The sequence below is a fragment of the Dasypus novemcinctus genome, chromosome 29 (genome assembly GCF_030445035.2).
Source record: "Dasypus novemcinctus isolate mDasNov1 chromosome 29, mDasNov1.1.hap2, whole genome shotgun sequence".
NCBI lineage: Eukaryota > Metazoa > Chordata > Mammalia > Cingulata > Dasypodidae > Dasypus > Dasypus novemcinctus.
The window spans coordinates 17024911-17052318 of NC_080701.1; the positions used below are offsets into that span (position 1 = coordinate 17024911).

The 27408-nt window shown below is 38.2% G+C and overlaps 1 long non-coding RNA gene across 1 annotated transcript; it reads left to right on the forward strand.

Annotated features, from left to right (window-relative positions):
* Positions 1-27227, forward strand: LOC139437811 (uncharacterized). Its single transcript, XR_011647730.1, has 3 exons — positions 1-382; positions 2180-2212; positions 27111-27227. It is a non-coding gene; the product is annotated as an uncharacterized lncRNA (long non-coding RNA).
* Positions 27228-27408: the final 181 nt, after the last annotated feature.

A 27408-nucleotide genomic window follows, 5' to 3' on the forward strand; every position in this document is an offset into this window, starting at 1 on the left:
GGGAGATTGAGCTAGAATAGAAGCTGATCCACGTGATTGAACCGCAGGGCTGGCCCTTTGCATGCGGAAGCTGCCGTTTTCTTGGATAAGGCTGTTACAAGAGAGGGAAGACATACCGAAATTTGCTCAGAATAACGATTTAGAGGCAGTGGAAGAAAATGAGTGGAACATTAGGAGGCCCTGTGATTCGTTAACTGAGGTCAGCCACCCTTAGACAAACACAATTTAGCTCCCTGGAAGTCCTGCCTAAAGAAGTAAGTAGAGAGAGGAGAAAGAATGGGGAGAATTATACTCAAGGGACAGTGAAGCCTGCACTGTTTCAGCAATAGGAAACATTTACGTTCAACTGGAACAAGACGAAGGCACTTATAAATGTGAACAGGTATGTTCGTAGAAATAAGAAAAGAAAAATACAGTCAATTGCCTAAATTCATGTGATACTCCTTCCATGAGGTTAAGGACTTTGGGCTAGGCTAGTACACAAATTTAGGCGTGTTGGAGCAGCTGAGGAAATGACTGTTATGATGTTTTACAATCTTTCTTCTTTACCTATTCAGGATATTTAGCTTCTGTTTATTTCCCGCCTCTTAAATAAAGGAAACGGTAGCTATTAATGACTCCACAGTATATACCCATTACGGCTATATTCATGGGTTAATCTTTCAGCTGCCCAAAGATGCCTTTCCCGAATTTATCCATTGAGATATGTTGGTACAGAAGTAAATTAATTTATGACAGTAGTTGCCAGATTTTTGGATTTCTCAGAGCAGTAATATATAAACAAAACCTATTTATACACACACACATACTCATGGATTTTTAATTTTGCCAGGAAGAGTATTAGAAATAAACAGTGTCATTTAGTTTGTTTTATTGTATATAGAACATTTTTATACCAAAAGTAGAAAGATACATTCTCAAAATAAATGAAAGAATTATAAACTGAACAACTTTAGAATTACCGAAACATTCACTAAACTGACATTTTTCACATTTGCGCCATGCACAATTGAAAAATTAATTGTGGGTTGGTGCCAGCCTTTGGAGTGGCGATTGGGATATCATGAGTGATAGCACAAGGGTTCAGATTAGGATAAGTTTACACTCTTTCTGCTTCTCTCTGTACCTATGTTTTTTGTGTTTTTTTTCTGTCTTCTTCCTTCTTCATCTCCTTTCCTTTTTACCTAATCATGCCTAGGGATATATAATGAGCATAACTCACCTTTTCTTGGAACTTGAGGCTATCAAAGTTTTTGATAGCTGGATTAGAAACTTTTCTTGAGTTTTTGAAATATGCCTTCTCTAGGTTGCCTGTCAAGTTAGTGCAGATGCAAGCTTTCAATACTGGGCTGGGGAAACTAAGTGTAAAACCAGTTGGGGCAGGAGGGCAAAGGTTTGGGGCAAAGGAAGGGCTACGTGTAAAGTCGGGGTGAGAGTATGAGACAGGCTGGAAAGTCAGATATCAGAAAAGTAAGAACTGACACCAAATTCTGGGAAGGACAGTCTTAAAGGTAGGCAAGAAGCATAGGCCTGGTGAGGATGGTAGGGCCGAGATGAAGGCAATTAGGAATCATATACTTGAGTAGTGATAGCTTGTGAATATGCGTACCTATTACTTGTGATTTCTCAAGAATTCAGGTATTGCTAATTACTCTTCACAAACTATAGCTATTAGAATCAAAATGGCAAGATATAAGTTCTCCTATGTTCCCAATTAGAGCCTTTTTATCCTTACAGAAAAGGATTCTTGCATAACTGTTTGCTCATGCTAACTGTTCATTGCTTTCCAAATCACATTAAAGGGAAATGAGCCCCAAAGCAATCACTGTATTTTTATTTTTAATTTAACTTATTGTCCTTTCATGGTTATTAACCATCTTTTGCTACCCAAGCATTTTTGTAAGTTTTCCAATACTGTGGGATTATTTTTCACTACCTGTTAGAAATTTCCACATAGATGTCCTGCAGTACAAGACAGTCCCTTCCAATTTTTCCATCTCAGTGAATACTACCATTATTTTCTTAATCACATTTAAGTACAATTTTCAGTTCAATTGAATTCCTCATTCTCTTTTACTCCAAATCCATATAATTTATTGTTATATATGATTGATTTTCCTCTTGTAATATTATTTAAATCCTCTCTCTTTGTATTCCTTCTACTTTGTCCCTGTTTTAGGCCCTGATTCCTCTTGTCTGCATTTTAACAGTGGTAAGTTCATGTCTTATTTCTTCTTTAATTAGCCTTTATATTAATTTTCCTAAAGTTCAATTTTGAACATATTATTCCGACTTCAGTGGCTCTTCATTGCTTATGAAACAAAATTCAAATTTATCAGCCCAATATTTAATATCTTCATAATTTGTTTTATCATCCACTTCTTTTACCTTGATTGGAAGATTAGTATCACCATTTAAATGCTTTTATCCTTTCACCTTACAAAATATAAAAGACCGGTAAAATACATTTGGACCCCACTTCCTCCTCCGGCTACTGTCCCATTTCTTCTGTATAGAGAAAACCTCCTTGAAAGTATCAATACTCATTGTCTCCAATTTTCTCTTCACATGCTCTCTTATACAAACTCCATTGAGGTCATGCCTCCAAGTCTGCTCCCCTGAAAGTCATAGCTTCTGTGTTGCTTGATTCTAACGTCATTTTTTTCAATATCCATTTAATTTGGCCTAACAGAAAGAATTTTCCATAGTTGATGACTTTCTCCTTCATGAAATAGTTTCTCTTCTTGGATTTTATACTCTCCTGATTTTTCTTAGACTATTTTGTCCTCTCTTTCTTAGGTTATTTTCACTGTTGTCTCTTCAATTCCTCAACTCCCAAATGTTAGAGAGCTCCTGGTTTGGGTCATTGGCCCTCTCCTCTTCCCCACCTACACTTACTTTTAAATGATCTCATGTAGTATCATGGCTTTAAATACTATTGAGTATTTCCATCTCAAGTTTAAACCTCTCCCCTGAACTTCTGCCATTATATCCAACTGCATAATTAACACCTCTCTTTGAATGTTAAATATCCACATAAAATCAATGCATCCAAAATTAAACTCCTGATATTTTCCCATCAAAACCCAAAATAATGTGAAACAAATAATTCCTCCCTCAGCCTTTCCATCATACTATTCCTTCTTTCAATTGCCAAGGCTTAAAGTCTTGATGTTGTAGTTGACATTTCTCTTTCTCTCATACTCATACACCTCACATGAAATCTGTTATGAAAACCTGTGATTTCATCTACAACGTAGAACCAGAATATTATCCATTAAAATCCATCCCCTACCACTACCATCTTGGTTCATGTTATTTTCTTCTCTTCCTTGGAGTTTTGATTTAGCCTCATAACTGATCTAGTGTTTCTGTTCTTGCCTTCTGCTTCCTCCTATTCTTTCACAACACAGATTAATAATTAAAAAATATAAATTGAATCAAGGTCCTCTTCAGGTAAAAAACAAAAAACAAAAAAACTTCTTCCAACCCTCCAAAGGCTTTTTAGTTGTCTTAGAGTAGAAGTCAATGTACTTTCTATTTTCTGTAAGGTTTTCCATCAACTGGTCCCAGTTACCTTGCTATCTTCAGCTCATTCTAAGTTCCCCTTAATTCACTGTCCACCCACGTTACCCTTTTCGATCCTGACATGCTTCCACCTTAGGGCCTTTGCACAGGCTCTTTTTTTCTCTCATAAGGATGCTTTTCACTCACACATCCCCATAACTAGCTCAATATTGTATTCAGAATTCACCTCCTCAGGGATGCCTTCTATTCAACTCCTTACCCCAATATGTAATGCCCCTAGGTTTTTGTGTTAGTATTCTGTTTAAAAATTTCCACTATAATATATATTGTTAAAAATTTATCTTACTTGGTGTCTGTTCCCTCAATAGAATGTAAGTTCCATGATGGAAAGGATTTCTGCCTATTTTGTTCACTCCTATATGACCAACAGATGCTGGCACACAAGTCCACTAATTATTTGTTGAATGAAGAAATGTACTTTGAACTACATCTATTCACCCTTTGCTCAAGACAATCAAGGATATGCTGCTCCCAGATGCACATTCTGCTCTTTTTCTTCCCCTCTTTGGTTTGGTAGCCTCTTTCTTTACCTGGAACATCTTTCAATCTTTCACTAAATCCCTGCAAGTCCAAATCACATGTACCCTTCACATCTGTTAAAAATTACAGCATGCATTGTAATTTTTCTGAAGTCTTTTCAGCCAGAGCAGTTCTTAGTTTATTTTGATTGCTATCACAGGTTTAAGACAGCTGGAATTTCTTTCTTCCCTGAATTATACCCATCACATTTGAGAAAAGTCTTCATTTCCATTAGCAGTGAATTCTCCCATTTTACTCCTGCTCTGGGTACTGTATATAAAGTCAATTATGTTTTCTTCTGACTTGATCCACTTTAGGTTTGGCTCTCTTGTTATAGTATCATACCATTTGCTTTTAATTCTCCTCGCTTGTAAAATCTTTTTTTTCAATATCTTTCATTTAGTGTAATCTAAACTTACAGAGCGCTTCCAGAGTAGCTTAATATATTTCTTTCGATGCCTCTTTTTTTAAAACTTCATAGGTATCATTTCCATTGAAGTGTTTTTTATAAACTGTAGTCCTCAGAAACCTGGCATGTTTCAGAAGTTCTTATTGTAAAGGTAGAGTGGGGAGTCAAGAATGGAGCATCTATAACCCCCTCAAATCCATAGCCTCTCTCCACAATTATTTCTACTTTATACTTGTTCAAACTATTATGACTATACCACATACAGGCACATACATAGAAAACAGACAACAGATATGTTTTCTTTGACAAAACGATTCTGTCTTAAAGATATATTTTAAAACTGAAAATATGACTACATATTAGTTTGGAACTTTTCAGACTCCTAGTCTCTGTTGAACCACATCCCAGAGTACATGTATAACTCATCTTTTCAACTTTAGGAGCTACAAGTTATAGTTATTTTTAGGCACAAGTTCTTCCAAATAAAACCATAGGTGGAGCTGGAAGGATGCTTTTTTTGAGTGTGTGTGGAGAATTATATATTTTATTTTAAATATAAAACCAATAATGTATTCTTGGAACAGATTCCAATTGTTTTGGATTTATTACCATTTTCTTATATTGCCAAATTCAAATTGCTAATGTCATACTTAGATAGTAAGGACAGGGCTCACAAAAGGTATGTTCAGTAAACTAAAAACAAAATTAAATGTCCTCACAATGTTTTTTTTTTTTTTTATCTTGTCACATCCTTCTGGGTATATTTATTTTTTCTCTCTTTATTTTTTTTTTTAATGTTACATTCAAAAAATATGAGGTCCCCATATGGAAGGCTGCTTTTTCATTGTCCTCTTCAGCACTCAGATGACGATAATAGACCCCATGAGGGAGTGATCTGTTCACGTTCATGGTGCTACTTAGTGTGGAAGTCACAAGGCCAAAAATCAGAAATGGGTTCAAGAGAAATGCACATTTTACACTCCATCTTTCTAGATAAAATAGTGTTTCCCTGTGCCACATTGAGAAGTAAAATCTGCCTCAAGGGAAATTGAGGATTTAGCACATACCCTGCCCATAACAGGTTCAGGTTTCCAGCAGCTGTCCTATACCAGCAGATTTCTACTGGTATTCTGTCTAGCCAGGGTGCCATTACAGAGTCTGCATCATGGAAGTAAGAGATAAAGAGAAAGAACAAAGTCTGTGGAGGCCAACTCTGTGGGAGATGAGTGAGGAAGAAATCACTACCTATCAACTCCTGAAGGATCAAAATTATTTAGAATAGTGAGCAGGCTCTAGCAAAAAGATCATGGGCTAAGGAGACAGACATACATGAGCTTAATTTCCTGCTTTATCATCTACAGCATGTAACCTTGAGTGAGTTCTATCACTGAGCTTTGATGCCTCATCAAACATTAAAATGGCAACCAGAATAGTATTGTTGTGTAGATGAAATTAGATAAATTATGTAAGAGACACTGCCTCAGAGTAGTCTCTAAACAAATGATAGTATTAGTAATTGAATAACAACATAACTAGACTAATAACATAAAATTAGCAGAAAGCATAGTACATAATTGATAGGACGTTTAATGGCAGATGCGCGAACCGAATTCTTTACCCTGGCTCTGCTATAAATGATCACATTAATTGCACATTTATGTTGTCCTTTTGAAGGCCTGTACCCAAACCAGTACCTCTGCTTCTGTTATCTTAATGCTGAGGTAGCTGGCACCCAGTGTCTAGCAAACTTTTGTTTCTCTATCTTGGAGTCCTTATAAATGCAGCATCTATTATACGGCCTTCCTTGCTTGCAACTTTGCACAGCTCTTCTGATGATGTGCGACTGTGTTTTATTTTGTTTATTTAGTTGAAGCAGAAGAAAAACGGACATTACCTAAATCATTATTTCTTCTTAGTCAATATCAAGTGTCTCTCGATTAATATGATTTATATGTCGATGACTGCAAGGAAGGGGAACTGCTGACCTCTTGTTCTAATGCTTAGAATCTCCCTGGACTCTGGAACAGGGAGTTTAAAATATTAATGCCTTGAATAGTAAATTAGAGCACATAGCAAATGAGGTATGACCATAACAATTTTAATTAGTTTTAGGCACATTTTAATGATTGTTTGGCCATTAACTCCAGTAAACATAAAAAGCAGGGGGAAAAGATGTACGAGTTCCTTATTAGTCAGCTTTGTTTTAACTGAAGCTTTGCAAAGATGTATATCATTTTAATTTTGGTTCCAGAGGCTTTTATGTAAATTAATTGCATTAGAGAATTGGCAAGAACATTTTATTCAATTTAGAACAGCCGCGATTATAAGCTTTACATTAATATAACAACAATTTAACAATGGCTGATAGATGGGCCATGGCCATGCAATTATCAAAAGTGAGCCACTCTCTTGATCTCTAATTAGGTCTATAAGCAAATAGAGTTTTGCCGGTACTAATTGCCATATTAAAGCTGGCAGTGAGGTAGCAAGCGAGCTTACGTTAAGGTAGTAAGCACAGGGTGCTGTATGCCCAAAGATTTTTCCACTTTCTGATTTAATCAGATATGTAATTCAATTATATATGTTGTGGAAATAGACAGTTAAGTGAATTGGAAAGCTTTCTCCTCTTTGCTCAATACGGCCATATATCTTGTTAACTGCAGACATCAGTGCTTCCACTTGAAAGAATAAGTATTAGGTTAAATGTTCTCCACGCCCTTCTTACTGCCTGCTCAGACGCCTGTCCCCTAGCTAATAGCTGAGACTCAGTACTTAGGTTATCTACTGCTACGAGCAGACAAATTTCGATGGAAGATGTACAATTCCTCCATGTTAGGAGGGATTAAAAAGCACTCAAAGGGGATTTGGAAGGCATTTGAACTCCAGGATAAATATTGTGGGACTGATTTTAAAGAACCCAGGGAATCCCTTTATTCCTTTCAGTCTTTGCCTAAAAGCTTAGCTCATTATACAACGAAGATTATTTGTTTTATTCTTTGTTCCAGCTTATTCCAATGTGCACATCAATAACATATAAAAGGGGAAGGTATTTTAGTTTAGGCTTCAGCTGGTTGAGTTTAAACGAGATCTGGAAAAGGCAATTTTTCTTGTGAAGAGGCTATAAGAAGAGTGTCAACCCAGGAAGAAAAGGCCATGTAACTGTGGATTTCTAGAAGGAAACTGAGTTCTTTAAATGTTCTTTTATAGGCAAAATAAATCCTCCCTACCCCCATCCACAGCAGAAATTGAGACACGTCCATGGCAAACAATTTAATATAATCATATCAAGCAAGAATTTCAAATCTTTCACCAGATTTTTATCCATGCGAGTGAGCTTTAAGAAAAATAAGTCATCTGGGTCCCAAAAAAGCAAAATTTGGAAGCAGGAAATAATTATCTGTAAAAATTATATGAAATGTTCACGCCATTGTGCATAGAAAGAGGCACCTTGAAACATTTGAGGCAATTAAAAAAAAATTATTTTCCCTTTCCTGGGTGTAGGCTTCACTGCCACTGATAATTACTATTTATTCTGGGAAATTGCACGTGTTGGTGTTTGCATGCATTTGCATTTTACTTAGTAGTTCCTTCATGGAACAGTACGAGGAAGAATATGTTTGCCTACACAGCTGAAGAAATCTCAAAGGAGGGTTGAACTCAGTATTTCGGTGTCAAACCTAGACTCAACTGTGCCACGTAAAATGACAAAGGACTTCTCTGCCCTATTCCTGAGGCTTGAAGTGTCAGGGACGAGCTACGACAAAACCCATGAAACCTGACATTCCGCCCCCAACCCCTGCTCCCATTTGTTACCTTGCCTTAATAATCAACCAAAAGCTGGATATCAACTGTCACAGCGCAGCTTAAAAGAAGGAAATGTTTGGGGCAGGGGGTGGGCTGCTTAGGGCAGAGAGCAAGGTTGAGAAGCTGAGTGCACTCAAGAGGGCATCCCAGCAAGGAACTTTCCCAGAACTTGGCAATTCCCAGAAAGCAAGAACAGTTTTTCTCCTTTGTTCCATCCAATTACACGGGTCCTTCAGTAGATTCACTTGGACCTTGTTTGAGTGTGTCGTGGGGAAAAAAGTACAGAAACAGTAAAGGAAAGCACGGGCTTTCTGACAGCCTTTGGTCTCGCACACATGGAAAGTAAACCACATCTGTTGAGGGTCTGTCCAGGAAAACATCCAGATGCTAATGGCAGCAAAGCGATCTCCTGGCCATGCAGCTGGGAGAGGAAGGGGGAGCAGCTTCTGGGAGAATCATTCTAGCAGGTTCCACTGGAATGAGGTCTACTAAGGTCACCCTTTCAGGTGGTCGGGGAAGAGGGGGCCATTGTGTCCCTCTAGTTTATGTATCTCAGTACTTACGAATGAACTTTGAATTTGTGTGTGTGTGTGTAGTAGAAAGGATATGATTTGGATCTAGTGCCATTCAAAGTGTCAATATCATTTTTGGGAAGGTTCAGCTATGATAACTTTTCACAGAGTTATTGAGTTATTTTCATGGTGCAAGTGTGCGATGGAACTAGGAAAAAGCTCCCATCTTCTGCTGGGAGCAATTTGGTGTTTGGAATTTCGATAACTTTGAAGCAGCAGTTCCTTTCATAATAACTAAGAAAGCACTTTCCTCATTCTTCATAATTTAATAATAAAAATAAACACATGCACTTTGGACTACCTACTACTGCATGCCGGAATCTTTTTACAAATATAATCTTTGTCAAATATAAAAATATGTATATGCATAGGTATATATGATATCTTCAATCCTCAAAATAGCACTGAAATGTTGATGTTAGCTCTACTTTAATGATAAGAAAATTGAGGTGGCAGGAGGGTAAATTGGGGTCCAAGGAAATGGTGAGGACAACATTTGAACTCAGAGCTGGCTGATCCCCAAAAACATGGTCCTTCCTTCAAGCATGCTGCTTTATTGCTTAATATCTGGTGTGACTTGAGACATATTAGGTCCTTAAGAAGACTATGCTTGTAACAGTTTATAAATGTTGAAAATATTTTATCCTTCTTCCTTCTAGCAACTGAGTTGTTCTTACCCACAGGTAAGCAGAGGCAAAGGCAGTGATGTAAGGGGCACCAAGATGTGTGTCCTTCCCTCAAGCCTGCCAGGAAGTCTAAAAATCTAATATTCCAGTAGTCTAATATTCTAACACTATAGCTTGGTAAGGTGTCAGTATGGATTATTGGAAATAACATTGTGCCAAAGGGTCAGAATAGCCAGGTCCTTGGGCTTCAGTCTCATTGTTGGTAGAAGGAAGATTCCAGACAAAAGTGGGCTTCAAATTTTGCTCTTATTATAGAGTTCAGTATGTAGGTGATATTATTTAAATGAAGGCTTCATGATTTCTTGTCGAGTTAATATATTAACTTCTCACAAACTAGCAAGACTAAAATCTGGATATTAATCTTTTGCCACCACAAACCCAACTGTTGCTTCTTAAGCAACTGAATGATCAGGTTAGAACAGGTAAACGTTGAAGGAACAGTCAGTTGTCTGGGAGGTTAGTAGGATACTGTGGAGTGTAACCCTTCTCCCAGGGGAATATGTCATATCTGCAGGTGCCAAGAAGATGAAATACAGAACAGCAGAACAATATGTGGTTCAGTAACAATAGGGACATAAAGAAAAGAGAAATAGGCAATAAATACAGGCATATACTTCGATATCGTACCTTGAAGTAGTCTTGCCTAGTAATGATATCCAGGGTTCCTAAAATTGCAGAGCTTTTGCTCTGAGCCTTGATTCCAGTTTTTATTTAATTCTTCCTTGCTTGATGTTTGCTTACTTTCAAGTCCTTGACCTTTAGGTCAGTAGTAACTTGCATAGTCAGTAATCCCTGATGCTGGGAATCAGCCAGCAAGTCAGGAAGCCACTGACAATTGGAATGCTTGGCTTCATGCTTCCTGCTCTTGACTTGCATTAATACTTCAGAGTTCTAGAAAGGTCTTCTTCCCAAAATTTTATTGCCAATTTACTAGGCAAGAGATAGGCATCATTGGACTAAGGGTAAATGGCCATGTTTTTTCTTTTATTTTAATGCTCCTGCCCTTAATTAAGAGTTTGGTTTTTCAGACCTTCATTTGTTACACTAAAATGGCTTTTGCAATTGGCTTTGTATCTCAGTTAGGTTGGTTGCCCCATTCCAGTCCAGAAAAGCAACCAATTAGTGTTAGTTTCTCTATGCCTCCCTACTTACTTGGAACAATTGCCCTATTTCTAATTGCTTAAGCACAACTAATGCAATCCAGCAAGATCATAGCTGGGCACTGCTAATGCACTTAGTGAAAAGATTATTCAATTTATTAAGCATTTGGCCCAATACAGCTCTCAACAAATGCATTTCGAGGATATGACAGTCCTGGTGAGTGAGTTAAAGACTCATTATTTGGACTGCTAGTGTCCTTGCATGGAAACTGTGATTCTTGTCAAGTCCATTAGCCACTTTACAAAACAAGGGCTGTCATTTCATTAAGCTGCTCCACACATATCAACAGCTCCAGGGTGAATTCTGGTCACTTCTTGGCTATGTCACAATTCTTTCTGAAACCTGACTTTACCCAGCAGCCTACAAGGCTTCGTTGGAAAGAGACACTATAAGCCTAACTGACAAAGAAGCAAATGATTTACAAATCATAGATGGTTAAATTTATAATTTTTTTGTTTTTGTTTTTAGTCTAATCTCAGTTTGTGAAAGAAAGAAAGAGAAAGAAAGAAAGAAAGAAAGAAAGAGAAAGAAAGAAAGAAAGAAAGAAAGAAAGAAAGAAAGAAAGAAAGAAAGAAAGAAAAGAGCCCCCAAATGATTGAAATTAGAGCATTAAGTGACCAAACCAGTCCATATTTCAGTTAAGGGCAAAAGAAGGACTGGAATTCAGAATTTCCACTTCCAATCCAGTGTTGTTTCTGAAATATCACACTGCCCTATGGTGGCCTGTATATTTTCATTTCATTAGTTCTCCATATATTTGGTAAATGTTTATTTAGATACTACTCCAGAGCTGGCATTCTGTCAGTGAACAAGACTAAGTGCTTCAACCAATCCAATGTCCACATAGAAGAGGTGGCATTGGATTGGGAAAAGTGGACATGGTGGACGATGGGTATGGGGAAAGGCAGGAAGAGATGAGAGGTGGAGGCGTCTTTGGGACATGGAGCTGCCCTGGATGGTGCTTCAGAGGTAATCACCGGACATTGTAAATCCTCACAGGGCCCACTGGATGGAATGGAGGAGAGTATGGGCCATGATGTGAACCATTGTCTATGAGGTGCAGAGGTGCCCAAAGATGTACTTACCAAATCCAATGGATGTGTCATGATGATGGGAACGAGTGTTGTTGGGTGGGGGAGAGGGGGGTGGGGGGGTGGGGTTGAATGGGACCTCACATATATATTTTTAATGTAATATTATTACAAAGTCAATTAAAAAAAAAAAAAAAGTTGAGTTACCAGCACACCTCCCCCACTGCCAGCCGTTTTGAGTGTTTGAGATTGGGTTATGTAGCTCTCAACTCTATGGATTACTGAGAGATCAGATTGAGAATGCTATTCACCCAGAGCAGCTAGCATATAAGGAGCTTGAGAATCCAAGATTAATGCAAAAGGATTTTTTAATAGTTTTACAAATTCTGGAAAACACGAGGAAACTTCAGCCAAGAGCTAATACGATCTGTTCTTCTAAGAAGGCTGTTTTCCCAGCATGAGCTCCCTCACGTTTTTACAAACATTAATCTTCTGAATACCTGAAAATGGAAGTGAAGGTGAGGTCAGCAGCGATCTTCTTCAGCAGATGAGGATATCAAAAAAGAACAGAAATGAACTGGACTCACCTACGTGCCCAGGATGCACATCTTAGCTTAGAGGAACGTGTGAATAAACAGCATGGCATTGATGTGTACTTCCATCTGTTCAAATTCCTCACTCTGGCTCAAAAACAGAAGAATGGGAAGAATTTCTGAGTTCTCACAAATCTAATCCTCTAGTTTCCTCAGTTTCTTTTGCACACTAACTGACCGCTATGACTTCCCCCAGAGAATGCACACAACTCTCTAAAAAGCTGCCCATTGTGGTTTCTACCAAGTCGTCATGCCTGGCAAGACACACCATACATTCAGGTCTCTTCCATGGGGTTCACAGTAGACAGGAAAGGAGTCATCAGGAAATGGTGGAACTGCTTGCTCCAGTTGGACCTCTGAGTTTCAAACTGCTCTGCCCCATTCAGGAAGGTGATTTTTCACATGAGCAAATGTCTTCTTCAGTGGACACTAGTTAACTCTACAGCATTTGTTCTACCCATCTCCAATGTTGAAACAGAAAGATGGCTTGAGGAATTACCCCTAGCTAGGGATATGTCATTGGCTCAGTCAGCTCAAAAGGATGAGTTTTCTGCTTTCTGTTGCTTAGAGTTGTTTGTTCCAAGATTGAGCCTACACTGGACTTGAGAATTCAGCCCTCATTCTTTCTAGAGGTGAGAATGGCAGTTAAAATTAGGGCGAGGCAGCCCAAGGATGTGAATAGAGACTGTGTTTAGTCTTCACCAGAAGTTAATATTACAGTATTATAGTATTAATAGATGCAGGTCTGCTTTCAGGTGGTAGTATAATGACTTATGAATTCCATGACATGTCAGGATTTCTGTGTCAGTGGTTTGGGCAACTTAATCTTTACCTCAGAGAATTATTGTGTACATTATATGATTAAGGTATTATAAACCCACTTGGAAAACTCTAAAGTCACTTAAACAGGTGTGGTGTAATTATCTTTCTGAAATACCTTTTAGCAAAATACTAGAGGTTTAACTTGAATCACTTACATCATTTTGAGAAAGAGGCCAGAGAAGTGTGAGTAAAGTAGAGTAAAGTAAATGGATTCTGCTTGAAAAGATTTAGATCATGTCAATATACACAACTGGATGTAGGAAGCTGTCAACATGTAGACCATTGGTGAAGCAAATCAAGGTGGAGAGGGAGGGGGCATGACCACTTATTAATCCCATGAAGATCAGAAGATTGATGAGAAACTAATCTGGTGGTCTTTGAATTGTGCTTGTTAGAGAGCCCTCTCAGAGCCTCCATGGTATGGGCATAAGAGTGATGGAAGAATGGAGTGAAATAGAGGATAAACCCACAGAGTTCTGGGATTCCTCTGGCTTTATTAGATAGCTCAACTTTATGAATTTTATGTATTGACCTGCCAATTTTGTTTCGATAGATAAGACTACTCATAAACTCAGGCAAAACTCAAAACTCTCTGTTTTAACCCTTGTCTAAATACCTCCATTGACCACTATCTCACCGCCTCTTGGGCTCATTCTTTACATCTGTGGATAGCTTTGATGACTAGAAAATTGTCATCATAATGAAAAGAAATCTCTTCCACTTTTCTTATTTTCATCCTTCTGGCACATTGCAAAAAATATCTAATCTTTGCAATAACTCTCCTTCTGATGACATGGTTTTCAAGTCTTTTCACTGGTCTGCTTTTTTCTAATATGGAGGCCTTATGGATAGATGCCTTAAAAATACAGTGTCCTGAATTGAAAACCATTCTTCTGATAACATGAGACAAGATAGAATACTGTCCACCTTGATTTAAATGAATATTGGTAAATATTTGTAAACCAGAAATCCGTTGGAATCAGTTTGCCTTTTATGATATAGAAAAGATTGTGTCAAGCTCCTATTTCATAAATTTTTGGAAGATGTAATATCCTTCCCAAGAAGTCTGAAAAACTTCAGAGACTTCTATTTTCAGAGTCATCCCTGGCTCTGAGGATCTACTTATTCTGAAATTGTTCAGTTGGAGAACTGTCACACAGTCTTTCCCTAATGTGAATGTTTTCCCCCCTAAGGTCTCTTTATTTATTTATTTTTAGTGTTACATTAAAAAATGAGGTTCCCATATACCCCCCACCCCCCTCACCCCACTCCTCCCATATCAACAACCTCTTTCATCATTGTGGCACATTCATGGCATTTGGTGAATACATTTTGGAGCACTGCTGCACCACATGGATAATAGTCTGTGTTGTAGTTTACACTCTCCCCCTGTCCATTCAGTGGGTTATGGCAGGATATACAATGTCCAGCATCTGTCCCTGCAATATCATTTAGGACAACTCCAAGTCCCGAAAATACCCCCACATCACATCTCTTCTTCCCTCTCCCTGCCCTCAGCAATTACCGTGGTCACTTTCTCCACATCAGTGCTACAGTTTCTTCCATTACTAGCCATAGTAGTTCCATAGTAGAATGTGAGTTTAATACCTTTATACTCTTTCTCTGAAATTCCATATCAAAATACAATATGTAGGATAATTTACTTGTATCAAATTTTGTTGATGACTTCAGTGAAATGGAGGGATTTACTTCAAATAATGCAAATTCCTTAAAAGGTTTTATGATTAAAACGCAGGCCCCTTGGCCATTTCTAGACCTTCAGCCTCTTTACCTCTTGCTCAGGCATCTTTCTTTCTCTTCTTTTCTTTACCCTCTTCCTCTCACCTATGTAACCACATCCCCTTAGTTTTCTTCTTTAGAGCAGTTGTGTTGTCTTTAACTCTTTTCACCAAACTAATGTATCTGATAATTCCGTTAAACCTTTGAAATTTGATTTGGAAGAACCCACAAAGTTAAAGCTCTGTTAAAGTGGTTTGCTCAGTTCTTATCTATGGATGGCACTATTTTTTTTTCATTATATTTTTATTAAAGAAGACTAAATATACATCGGACTTTTAAAATATTAAAAAATGTATATTATTTAGTATTTTTATTTGACAAATTAAGCATATGATTTAGCACAGAATTTTGCACATTCTGGGACACCCTATGGATAAACATGCCCAAGAAATGCAAAGCAGTCATATTTTCTAATTAGAATTTTCTTTCCCAGCCCCTGGCCATGTGTTGGTGATGGGATTAACTATAAGTGACAAATGGGAGGAAGTAATAGAGAAAAGGAATCAAGAGATTGAATAATCCTCCAACTGAGTAGTTCAGCCATGACATAGCAGATCCCAGGACACCACCTCCATGGTTCCTGTGGAGCTGAGAAATAATATTCATGGGCCCCTTTTTTATTCAGAATCAATTTTTCCAGACCTGAGGGAATAGCTACACACAGTCTTCAGCAGGAAAACCCAGGCACGTGTTGCACATCCTCCTTTTCATCATCACCAAGGGCTCAGTAGTAATTAAAGAGCCATTTGCATTGTTAAACTCCTCCAAAAGGAAGCACAGTCCTGAGCCTCATGATATAGATGGACAGAGGCTAAGCACGATTCTGGTTTCCAAGATCAGAGACTTGTTATCTTCTTTGCAGGTTTAGTCAAGAGAGGAATAAAGGTGAGAATAGATCACTAGGAAGAAAAGTCCACTCAGGAAATGAAATTTAGAGAACAAAAGATTCCTAAATTAACAGCCCTGACAGTCCTCAAAAGGAAGGTCTCTCTTTCAGTGACCTGGGCTTACTCCCATTTTCGCGGCGCTCTCTGCTTCCAATGCTAAGCGCGTTGGGGCTGTCTAGTCTTCCATGACAGACAGTAAGAGCAAGAGATCCTGCTGAGCCCTGCAATATGGGGTTATTGATTCTTAGGGTTTCCATTCCATATGAAGGTTGAAGTGTCAAAGAGGTGACGACTTAATAAGGCAAATGAAAATCACTGAAAGCAGTTGTTTATTTATAATTTGAAAAGAGCTTGCCTAGCTGTAAGTGATCTTTCTCTGTGGCAGTTCTATTTTCCTGGTGTTCCTCATGGGCAACAAAGTCACCTGGGGGCCATGCTTGATGGACCACTGTGATACACAGAAGAAAATGACAACTTCGATGTGTGTCTCTTCAATCTCATTCTATTCAATTTCCACTTCAACTTATTTTTAATTTACATATTTCGCAGTGTATTTATACACTTATGAATAAGTACATGTATGTACATATATACACAGAATGTATCTAAATACATATCTACGTAATACACACATTTTTATGTGTAGAGATGTTTTTTGAAGTTAGGAATCAATAGCAAAAGGTGAAGATCATATTCTAAAGGACTTATGGAGTCATCAGCATCTGTTTATGTGAGGAATTGAGAAGACTATGGGGGGAAAAGTTCAACTTCCTTTGTGTCTGATAATGCAATAGAAACTAGAAGACAAATACTTAGGAATTAGCCTGGTTCTTTTCTTGCTTAAAGATTTGCATAGATATAAGAGCTCTTGCCAGTCATCTGCCAAGAAAGTCCCTTTCATAACAGTTTGAGAAGAACATCGTTTCTTGGGTGACCCAAGAAAATGGGACTTCTACAGAGAAAGATCATTAACAGCTAGGCAAGCTCTTTTTAAATGAGAAAGAAACAACTGATTCCAATGATTTTCTTCCTCTGCTTTAATAAGTTGTTACCTGTTTGGACCCGCTCAATCTACGTATGGAACTGGAACCCTGAGAGTCAGAAAGTCCGTATGCTGAAGTCCTGAGACTTTTCCTATCACTGTACATAGTAGGAGACCAGAGTGCATAATGGACTGTTAAAGAGGCAAGCATTTTCTAAATATCCAGTTCTCTCCTAACTAGAGGTATAGCATGCTGCAATGACATCTAATTTTCAACTTGAAAGCTATTCATGATTGAGGCATAAAAGTCAGTTGAGGGAAGCAGACTTGGCCCAGTGGTTAGGGCATCCGCCTACCACATGGGAGGTCAGCGGTTCAAACCCCGGGCCTCCTTGACCCGTGTGGAGCTGGGCCACGTGCAGTGCTGAGTGTGCAAGGAGTGCCATGCCACGCAGGAGTGTCCCCCACATAGGGGAGCCCCATGCGCAAGGAGTGCGCCACGTAAGGAGAGCCGCCCAGCATGAAAGAAAGTGCAGCCTGCCCAGGAATGGCGCTGCACACATGGAGAGCTGACACAACAAGATGACGCAACAAAAAGAAACATAGATTCCTGTGCTGCTGACAACAACAGAAGCGGACAAAGAAGACACAGCAAATAGACACAGAGAACAGACAACTGGGATGGGGGAGAGAAGCGGAGAGAAATAAATAAATAAATAAATTTTTTTGAAAAAAGTCAGTTGACATTAATGATGTAGTTTTACAGAGGAGATGAAGGAATAGGACATTTTTATTACAAACTGCAGGTCTAGGTTTAGGTCAGAATTTTTAATTTTACTTTTTTTTTTTTTTTGGTCAAAAATCTCTGCATACAAATTGCACCCTCCCCCCAAAATTAAAAGAGAATAAAATTCTGCTGACTTCAGAAACCTGGCAGATATATTGGTTTAAGATAGTCTAAGAATGAAACTTGAATTTTGCTTTGAGTTTGGAGCAGTCTTTAAGCTGGGTTCCCCTAAAGTAAAGCCAGCAATGACTCTAGGTTAAGTGAGGCAAAACTCATGAAGACGTGCACTTTCCTAAAAGATGACTTTTTATTCCCCGTAACTGAGAAAGTCACCAGAAATTCAAAATTACTTTTTTCTCAGGTCATAAAATAACAAGGGATTTGAGCATATATACCCTGATCACTACCAAATCAAATAAACTAAAAATATTTTGGTTGGGAGACATATGGAGAAATCCCCAGGGAAGAACTTTTTTGGGGGAGTCTTTGGATATGAATGATGGCACTGTCACTGATTTTAACTTTTTCTTACTAAGAAGAGCAAGGCCAGGCCAGTTCTATCTGAAAAAAAAAAAAGACAAACAATTTAATCATATTCACATTCTCCTAACTTTTTTTCAATTGCTCTCACTGCTTGTTTTGCATTGAGTTGGTTTAAGTGTCTGCTTTCCCCAGTGACTTAGGTTAACAGGGAAAAACAAAAGCAGAAAGAGAAGCTTTAGAGGAACTCAAGCATGGAGTAGCTCTTTTCCTGTGTCCCAGTGGTTAGTAACGTCTAAGCGAATCAGGAATAAACTCTGACAGCCAATGAGCAGGCCTTAAATTGGCCTTGAGTCATCCTATCATCATTTTATAATTACATCTTCACATACAGTGGATTTACATGTGTTAAGATTCATTTAGAAATGGCACACGAGCACCTGCAATTTGGCATCCCATTTAGAGCCCCAGTGTATCAAACACTTGATTAATAAACTCTGAAGTGCTGAAATGATTCTCTGTCATTAATCATATTCTCTTCAACCTCCATATTACCTGAAATCATTAAAGGAGAAGAAAGCCTGAAGTGCAATCAGCTACCAGCAATGACTAGATGCTTAGTTCCAAATTGGCTAAAAAATTAAGTGGGAAATCACACTAGATGCAGTTTTTAATTTTTTGGGTTGGGGAGTGTGGAGCAATTCTTCGTTAAAGCAGGGATACCTTATGAAAATCACCTCGAAAAGCACCTAGGAGAATTTATGGTTGTAGACAGCTAGAGTTTTACCTACTAGAACAGTCTTCCTTATGTTGTTTTGAACATAAGGAAGCCCCCAGAAGAAACTCATGCCAGTTCTTTGCAGAACTCTTGACATTGAGCATGTAAAAGTAGGAAGCTCTTTTATGTCATCAGTTCTTTCATTTACATCCACACACATTTAAGTCACCCATCAGTTGATGCTTCTTACCAGGAGATAATGCAGTCTCTTTGAGGTATGGATCCATGTGTCTGTATTTCATTTAGATAGGATAACCTCATAGCTTAAGTGTTTGAAAAAATTTGCAGCAAAATTCAGGACATAAGATGTACAAAGCCATGCAAGTACATAAGCGGGTTGATATAGACTTTTACTAAGAGGAATGTGTAAGAACAAGTACTTACTTGAAAAATTATAAGGGAGTATAGACTTTTACAAGGCAAAAGCAAAAAAAGAAGAAATCATATGAATCAGACAAACTGAATCATTCTGTGTTAGTCATAATATTGAAAGAGATTTTAGTATTCAGATTGGAGTTAAGGAAGAGATATTTACTTTGAATCAAATAAATCTTAGGTGCATGGTAGTTCTTACAATTTAAACATTAAATGCTTCTAATGCCAAAGATTTTGAAAACACCTTCAAGAAAGAGTCAATCCTTAAATGTTCCGTTTGGCTCAAAGGATGGTCCAGCCTATGACACACAGGGTTACTATTTCTTGGTTATATGTTGCATAATGTACTGGAATATGCTATTTTACCCTAATTACATTATTATATTGTTTCTGGAAGTTACTAAGGTTAAAAACGGGAAAATGCCATGTTGCATATATTCACACCTCCATGATGATACAGATGCACCAACTCAGCAGTTCAATTGTCTGGCCATCTCTTATTGCTAGAGTGAGAAGCGTTGGATGGGATGATCTCTGAGGTGACCTTCAGTTCTCACCCTCCCTGAGTCTACGTTGATTACATGGATACATAAGCTCCACCCGGGCAAGGACTTAGGCTATTCTGTCCACTAAAATTTTCCAGAGAGCATCCATTGTTTTACATGTCCCTAGGTAATTCCATGAAGCAGATACATCAGAAATGGTGATCTTCATTTTATAGAAAGGAAACCTGAAGCCATAAAGTTAAATGATTTTTCATGTCTCACAAACCAGTGGCTGCTCCAGGACCTGATTCCACCCCTATCACATACATTGAGTTACAAACTTGGACTAGAGCTCAGTGGTGGCTTGGTAAATGTTTAGCAATCTGATCTCTAGGTGGGGGAGATATAAATAGAAAGAGAGAGAGAGAGAGAAAGATAGGGACAAAGAAATTTTATCATCAGTTTTACAAATATAATGGATGTATAACTTACAATTTACAAATAATAATAAAAATACAAAATACCATTTATTGTAAATTCCATCCAGCCTATTGATTCCCACAGAATGCTTTTGCTGATAACTGCCAGATTTCTGTATTTGAATTCAATCTACAGTGGCAATTCAACCATGATTTAACAAAGTTGCCTCCCAATCTGCTAGCTCTTTCCTAATAAATTTATTGTCATTAAATCTGTTCTGTGATGTACTGTTAAACTATTTCACAATCATGTATAAATTATATTAATCAAATCGAAACCTCTTTCAACTTCAGCACTAAATCATTCCCTGATTTGCATTTGATGATTCTGTGGCATAAACACTCCATGGCCAGACTTAAGCCACCAGTGTGACCTTACTGAACACAGAGTTGAGAAGAGATATACACCTTAATATAGTATTTCCACTGTACAGATAGGATAGGCATAAATACATTCAAAAGCACTATTACTAATATTTACTAACAGTAAAATAATTAAGAAGTGATTTCTCCAGTATTTATTAACTTCGCTTTTGACATGTTAATTTTAAGTTTATATATCTTAAATTTTAATTATGACTGTGTTTAAAAATCAACTTGCAAAATTCCTGAAAATTCAACAATTGGCTCTCACAAATGTATGTGCACGACCCAGTCTCCATGGCCTGAACATTTTTTTGCTCTCTTGTAATTCTATGATTGAACAGGTCTTACTGTTTTAGAGTCCAGGTAGGAAATATTTTACCCACCTTGAGGTATGATCAGCTTTAAGATGCATGGAGTATTTTTGTTCTTGTGGTGGTAGTTGTTGTGCAGTTAGATAACATGTCAAACTCTTGGCCTTCTCTGAGCCCACAATGGAAAATAACGGCATTTACTTCCACCGTCTTTCTGACCTGAGATCTTCTCTATGTTCTGGATAGACCTCTCAACCTTTTAGCTAGGTTCTTATTTCCTGATTTACTCTCTGGATACCAGTGGCCTGATTCTTTCCCTGTATACCACTCTGTGCACCAGTCCTTCTGTCCCATGTCTCAGAGATGTTGGCACATTACCTATATAAATGTAAACCTTATTAAATCTCCAATGGTGTAGGTGTGTGAAAGCCCAAACCCCCAAAACACAAGTATTAAAATGAAATATGGTATCGACTGCATCTCATTGCAGCATTTTGATTGAAAATAGAATGATGCTTACAAAAGAGCATTTGCTTCTTTCACACTGATGCAGACCATCATTAGCCAATTCTCTCTCCAATACTTGTCTATAACTGTGGACTTGTCCAACATGTAATACTGTTCTCAACATTTTATCTTCATTCCCCTTTCCAAACAAAGTAAACAAACAAACAAAAACAAGAATGATGAGGGCAGTTCACCAGTTTCCATTTAGAAACTTTCTTTGGTAGGCAAGATTTTAAGATGGGCCCCCACAGCCCCCAATCCCCATCCACAGGGTACATACCCTTGTAATCCCGTCCACTTGAGTGTGGGCAGAAACTCAATATGACGGCTATCACTGCTCTGACTAGACTACTCAGCAGCTGACTTGAGTTCATCAAAAAGGAAATAGTCCTTGGTGAGCTTGACATAACCAGGCAAGCTGTTAAAGGAGGTGAAGCATCAGAAAAATGTGCTCCCACTGGCTTGGAAGTAGCTGAGAAGAGTCCACAGCTGATAGCTAGCAAGAAAATGGGGGCATCAGTTCTACATTTTCCAAGAAATTAATTTGTCAGGACCCTGAACCTCATGTCAGAATGGCAGCTCTAGCTGACACCTTCTTTTTATTCTGATGAGACCCTAAGTAGATGACAACAGCTAACCTGTATCAAGACCCCTGACCTGCCGAACTGTGATATAATACATTTGTATTTTTGTAAGCCTTTAAGTGTATGGTGATGTGTTATGCAGCAGTAGAAACACCGAGTCTACTGTAAGTGTTAACTACACTAATACATCCTCTAGTCTCAGAAGCCTGATTGGGGCTTCTTCTTTTTAAAATGAACCCAACATCCCTTTATCTCTTTTAAATTAGGCCATTCTTAACTCCAAAATAAAAATTAATTTTAACATAATGTAAACATGTTTTACTGAATGCATAATATGGTACAATCTTGTGCAATTTTTAAAGTTAATATATTTTTGAATGAAACTAACTTTTCGACGGGATAAAATATGCCATTAAAACCTCTCATGACTATTGATCTATGAATGGCCCCTATACATCAAAGACAAAGCCATTTACCTGCTACTGTTTCATAATCTCACTGTGATGTCTCTAGATGGCTCATTTGCTAGCTTTTCATATTTAGAACAACTGTGCACTAGATGCCATTCCATCTCTTTAACTAAAGAACCTCAACAAAATGCCCATAATTCTTCCCCCACTGCCTCATCTTTTATTCTCTCCTCTGCATCTTTTTCATTAGTATACAGCACGTTTTCTTTCTCTCATCTTGAAAGACAACCACAGCACTCTGTTCTGCCCATCTCCTTCAGTTACTGCCCCTTTTCTCTGCTTCCCTTCTAGTGAAACTGTCCACATGAATTGTCTAAACTCACTACCTATACTTTCTCCTCCTCCGTTCTCCTCATAAACATACTCCAGTTTATACTTTCAGCCCCTAAATCCTGCACAACCTGCTTTTAACCAGAGCACCAAGCCACAATCCGACCTATTAGCACTATTTCACAAGCTTAAACATTCCTTTCTCCTGGGAAAACTTTCTTCAGTTGGCTTCCAATACACCACTTTCTTCTGGTTTTCCTTTTATGCCATTGACTCCTCATACTCATTGGCCAATTCCTCTTCATTTCCCTAACTTCTGAAAAATGAGTCCTCCAGGTCTCAAGGTTTGGGCCACTTCCCTTTTCTGTCTAAAGTTGGTGCCTGTATCCAATCTATATGCTGTTGACTCCCAAATTTGTATCTCTATGGATCTCTCCTTTGAATTACAGACTTGAAAATGGCCTGAAATTGTAGGTACTTCCATTTTGATGTCTGATAAATATCTCAAGCTTAATGTACTAGAACCACACTTTGGAACTTCCCCCAGCATGCAGTCTTTCTCATTTTGACAAATAGCATCTTCATCATTCTAGGTTCTGGGCCCAAAATATTTTTTAACTCTGGTTTCTCTTTTTCCTAACACTCAACACAGAATCAGTGAGCAAATCCTGTGATTACCACCTCCAAAATGGATCCAGAATCTGGCATTACTATCACCACCCTCTTTCAAACCACAGTACTTCTCACCTGGATTTTCCAAAATGGTCTTCAAAGTGATTAAACTGTAATCCATGCTGTGTGGCAACACTCCAAAATGTGTTCATCAATTGCAATGAAAGGACCACACTGATGAGGGATGTTGTTAATGTGGGAAAGGGTGGGAGATGGGGAGAGTGGGGCATGTGGGAATCCCCTGTATTTTTTCATGCAATCTAAGTATCTTTATGTAATCTAAGTATCTTTAAAAGTGATATCCAGCATTTGCCTTCAATGCCTTAAAACTTACTTTCTTTTTTTTTTTTTTTAAGATTTCTTTCTTTCTCCCCCCCCCCACCCCAGTTATCTGTTCTCTGTATCTATTTGCTGTGTATTCTTTGTCCGCTTCTGTTGTTGTCAAGGGCACGGGAATCTGTGTTTCTTTTTGTTGCGTCATCTTGTTGTGTCAGCTCTCCGTGTGTGTGGTGCCATTCCTGGGCAGGCTACACTTTCTTTCGCGCTGGGCGGCTCTCCTTCGGGGGCGCACTCCTTGCACATGAGGCTCCCCTACGTGGGGGACACCCCTGCGTGGCAGGGCACTCCTTGCGCGCATCAGCACTGCGCATGGGCCAGCTCCACACGGGTCAAGAAGGCCCGGGGTTTGAACCGCGGACCTCCTATGTGGTAGACAGACGCCTTAACCACTGGGCCAAGTTTGCCGCCAAAACTTACTTTCAAACACAGTAGCCAGAAAATTATCTTAAAGTCATAATTTAATTTCACTTCACAGCTTGAAACTCTCCAATGCTTCTCATATCTGTCATAATAAAAGCCTAAGTTATTGAAAGAACTCATATTATCATAGTCGGACATGACTGCTACCTGCCCAGTCTGCCCTCCCTCTGACTTCCTCCTCCACGCTTCTCCCCTGACTCCAGCCACTCACGCCTCCTCTCTCCAGACTCTTCCCTCTGCCTCATTGTTCTTTCCGACTGCAACGTCTTTGCTCATATTTCTTCATATCTTATTCCCTTGGCTCTTCAGGTTGTTGCTTCCTTCTCATTTCCTTTGCACTAACCACTCTATTTAAATCGCAACCACCCACCACACCCTCCTGCTCTTTTTGCTTCCTTTCTTTGTCCATATTGGTTATAAGCTGACCTGCTAAAAACCTTAATTATTTTATTGACTGTTTCTCCCATTGGAAGATAAGCTCCATGAGGAATTTTAGCCTATTGTGTTCACTGTACATCTCCAGTACTTAGAAAGGTCTTTGGCACATAGAGGGCGCTCAAAAACTATTTCAGCTTTTCTTATTAGCAAGAAATTAGAACATACCTCACACCTTACAACTTGCACTTTAGAAATGCTGGATTCCAATGAATTAACTATTTATAAGTGATTTTTAAATTAAACACTTAGGCTATTGAAAAGCGATTTCTGGAAATGTCCCTAGATATCACCTTATAACATTTTTATTAGAAAATTGGATAATAACAAAATTCAAAATCATACAAGATCATATAAACCAAAAGGGCTATTGTGATAGAAGTTGTTGATCACTGATAAGCATCAATTCATTTCTTCTTTCTTCCCAACATAAGCCCAATTTTATGCAAAGAAGCTGATTCTGCTTTTACCTCCAGGCACGGGTGTGACCAGTCCAAGGAATATTTTATTCTTTTGCCAGTGATTGTTCAAAAATAAGTCCCTGATCCATGGATCAATATGGTCATCTGGTAAAGAGACATGAGGAGAGGTTTGCTGGAAGCTTCTAGAAAAGTCCTTAGTTACTAAGCAAGAGCCATGGAAAGCTATTCTTGTCCTCTTAAAATAGAAGCAGTAGCTCTAATTGTGCCTGGCAGCTGCTGTGTGACCATGAAGACATAATACTTCATGGTGAACTGTGGACAGCACATTGGAGAGAAAGGATGAACCTGAAACATCGATGACAATGATAAACCCCAGAGTCAATGGCCTTTGAAGCTCACTCTACCTTTGCCTTCATGAGGTACAAACCAATAATTTTCCTTGTTTAAGTGAATTTAATTCAGGTAGCTGTCACTTCAAGCTAAAGACCTTTTAATTGAAAAGAAAGAGTCAAAATATAGGCTATCAGGGAAAATAATAAAAATTTCTTGACACATTAGGACTATGGGACAAAATCCACATTGGCAAACTTAACAGAAATAAATGTGAATTTCTATATTAAGATTAACAATAATTCATGTAAATAAAGGAGGGGGTGACCAGACTTAATAACATTTCATGTTGAAAGCATTTAGCTGTTCTTATTGACTATAAACTCAATATGAACCAACAGAGATGCAATTGTAATAAATTTAACTAAAATCGATGGCTAAATTAATAGGCATATAATATATCTTAATAAATTCTGGACCTCTATAATTCAGGCACGGGGCAATATTTCATTAAAAAGCAAATTTTAGAAATGAAAAATTAGCTGAACAATTAAGAGTGATGTAAAGTCCGTTCCTTACATACATCTAGGTTAACATTAAAGGAGATTCATTTATTGAAGCAAACAACACTCTTCAAACCATCTTTCCTTCCTACATCTCCCTTCCCAACCTTCTTAGAGGCTTCAGCTGCTTAAAAGGGTGTCTTCCTTCCCCCTCACCTTACTCTCCTCTATTTTCTACTTCACCCTCCTCAATGTACCTCTTAATTCTCTTTCATTTCTTACTACTGCTGTTATCATAATTTTTAATTTTTTATGAATAAATCTTGATCTTTTCAATGCAAATATTTAACCATTCAGCTACTCACTTTAGGTTCTCTCTCCTCCATCTGCTTTGCACTAATTAGATTAAAATAAAATTACTTAGTGGGAAGTAAGAGGGGAATGTGGAACAAAATTTTCCACAGAGGGTAGGGAAGGGAGCTATGAAGTTCTGTCTGTTCAGATTTAGATAGCTCTGGTAAGTCTTTCAATGATACCTAGTTTAAGGGATAGTAATTCTCCTATATCCTGAGACAGTCAGATTTCATTTGAAGTATAATGTCCAATTGTCTGTATAACATTTTAAGAGGGATGTTAAAATATTAGTGAGTCTGGAAAGTAATGTGGTGAGCTATGAAGCCAGCATGTGAAATTGAGAGAACTGAAAAAGCTTGGTCTAGAAAGCACTTTCTTTCTGCCATGGTGGAAAGTTCACTGCTGTGCTGCCCAGTATAGAAGTCAATGGCCGCATGTAGCTGCTGAGCACCTGAAATGTGGTGACTGAATTTATTAATTTTAATTCATTTAATTAACCACTGTATTGGTCAAGTTTCCACTGGAGGAACAGAAACAGAAGGATAGATAGATTATATTGATAATATAATATACTATAATATTATATATAATAATTATATTACAGAGTTTCCTAAGGTTTCCCCAAGAAATTACCACAAAGTTAGTGTCTTAAAACAACAGAAATGCATTTTTCTCACTGTTCTGAAGACTAGAATTTTAAAATCAACGCATTGGCAAGGCTGTACTTCCTCCAAGTTCTCTACAGGAGGATCCTTGCTCATCTCCTCCAGCTTTGGGTGGCTCCTGGCATTCCTTGGTTTGTGACAGTATTGCTCCAATTTGTGCCTCTGTCTTGGCATGGTCTGCCTCCCCCTGTCTCTGAGTTTCTCCTCTTTTGTCTCTTATAAAGGCATTGGTGATTGGATTTTGGACCCACCCAAGTAACCGAGAATGATTTCATCTCAAGAACCTTCCCTTAATTACATCTGTAAAGTCCTACTTTCCAAATAAAGTCACATTCCTGGTATGTTGGTTTTGATTCTTTTACGTGGACTCCAGAAAATTACATTCTTAAATTGAACCTATTGTGAACTTTTGATTAGATTATTTGAGGGCATTTTATTAGATTGCTCCCATAGGGCATAGCCCAGGGAGAGTCTCAATCCTCTAAATGGAGTCCCTTATAAACAGAAGGATAAAGAGCTACA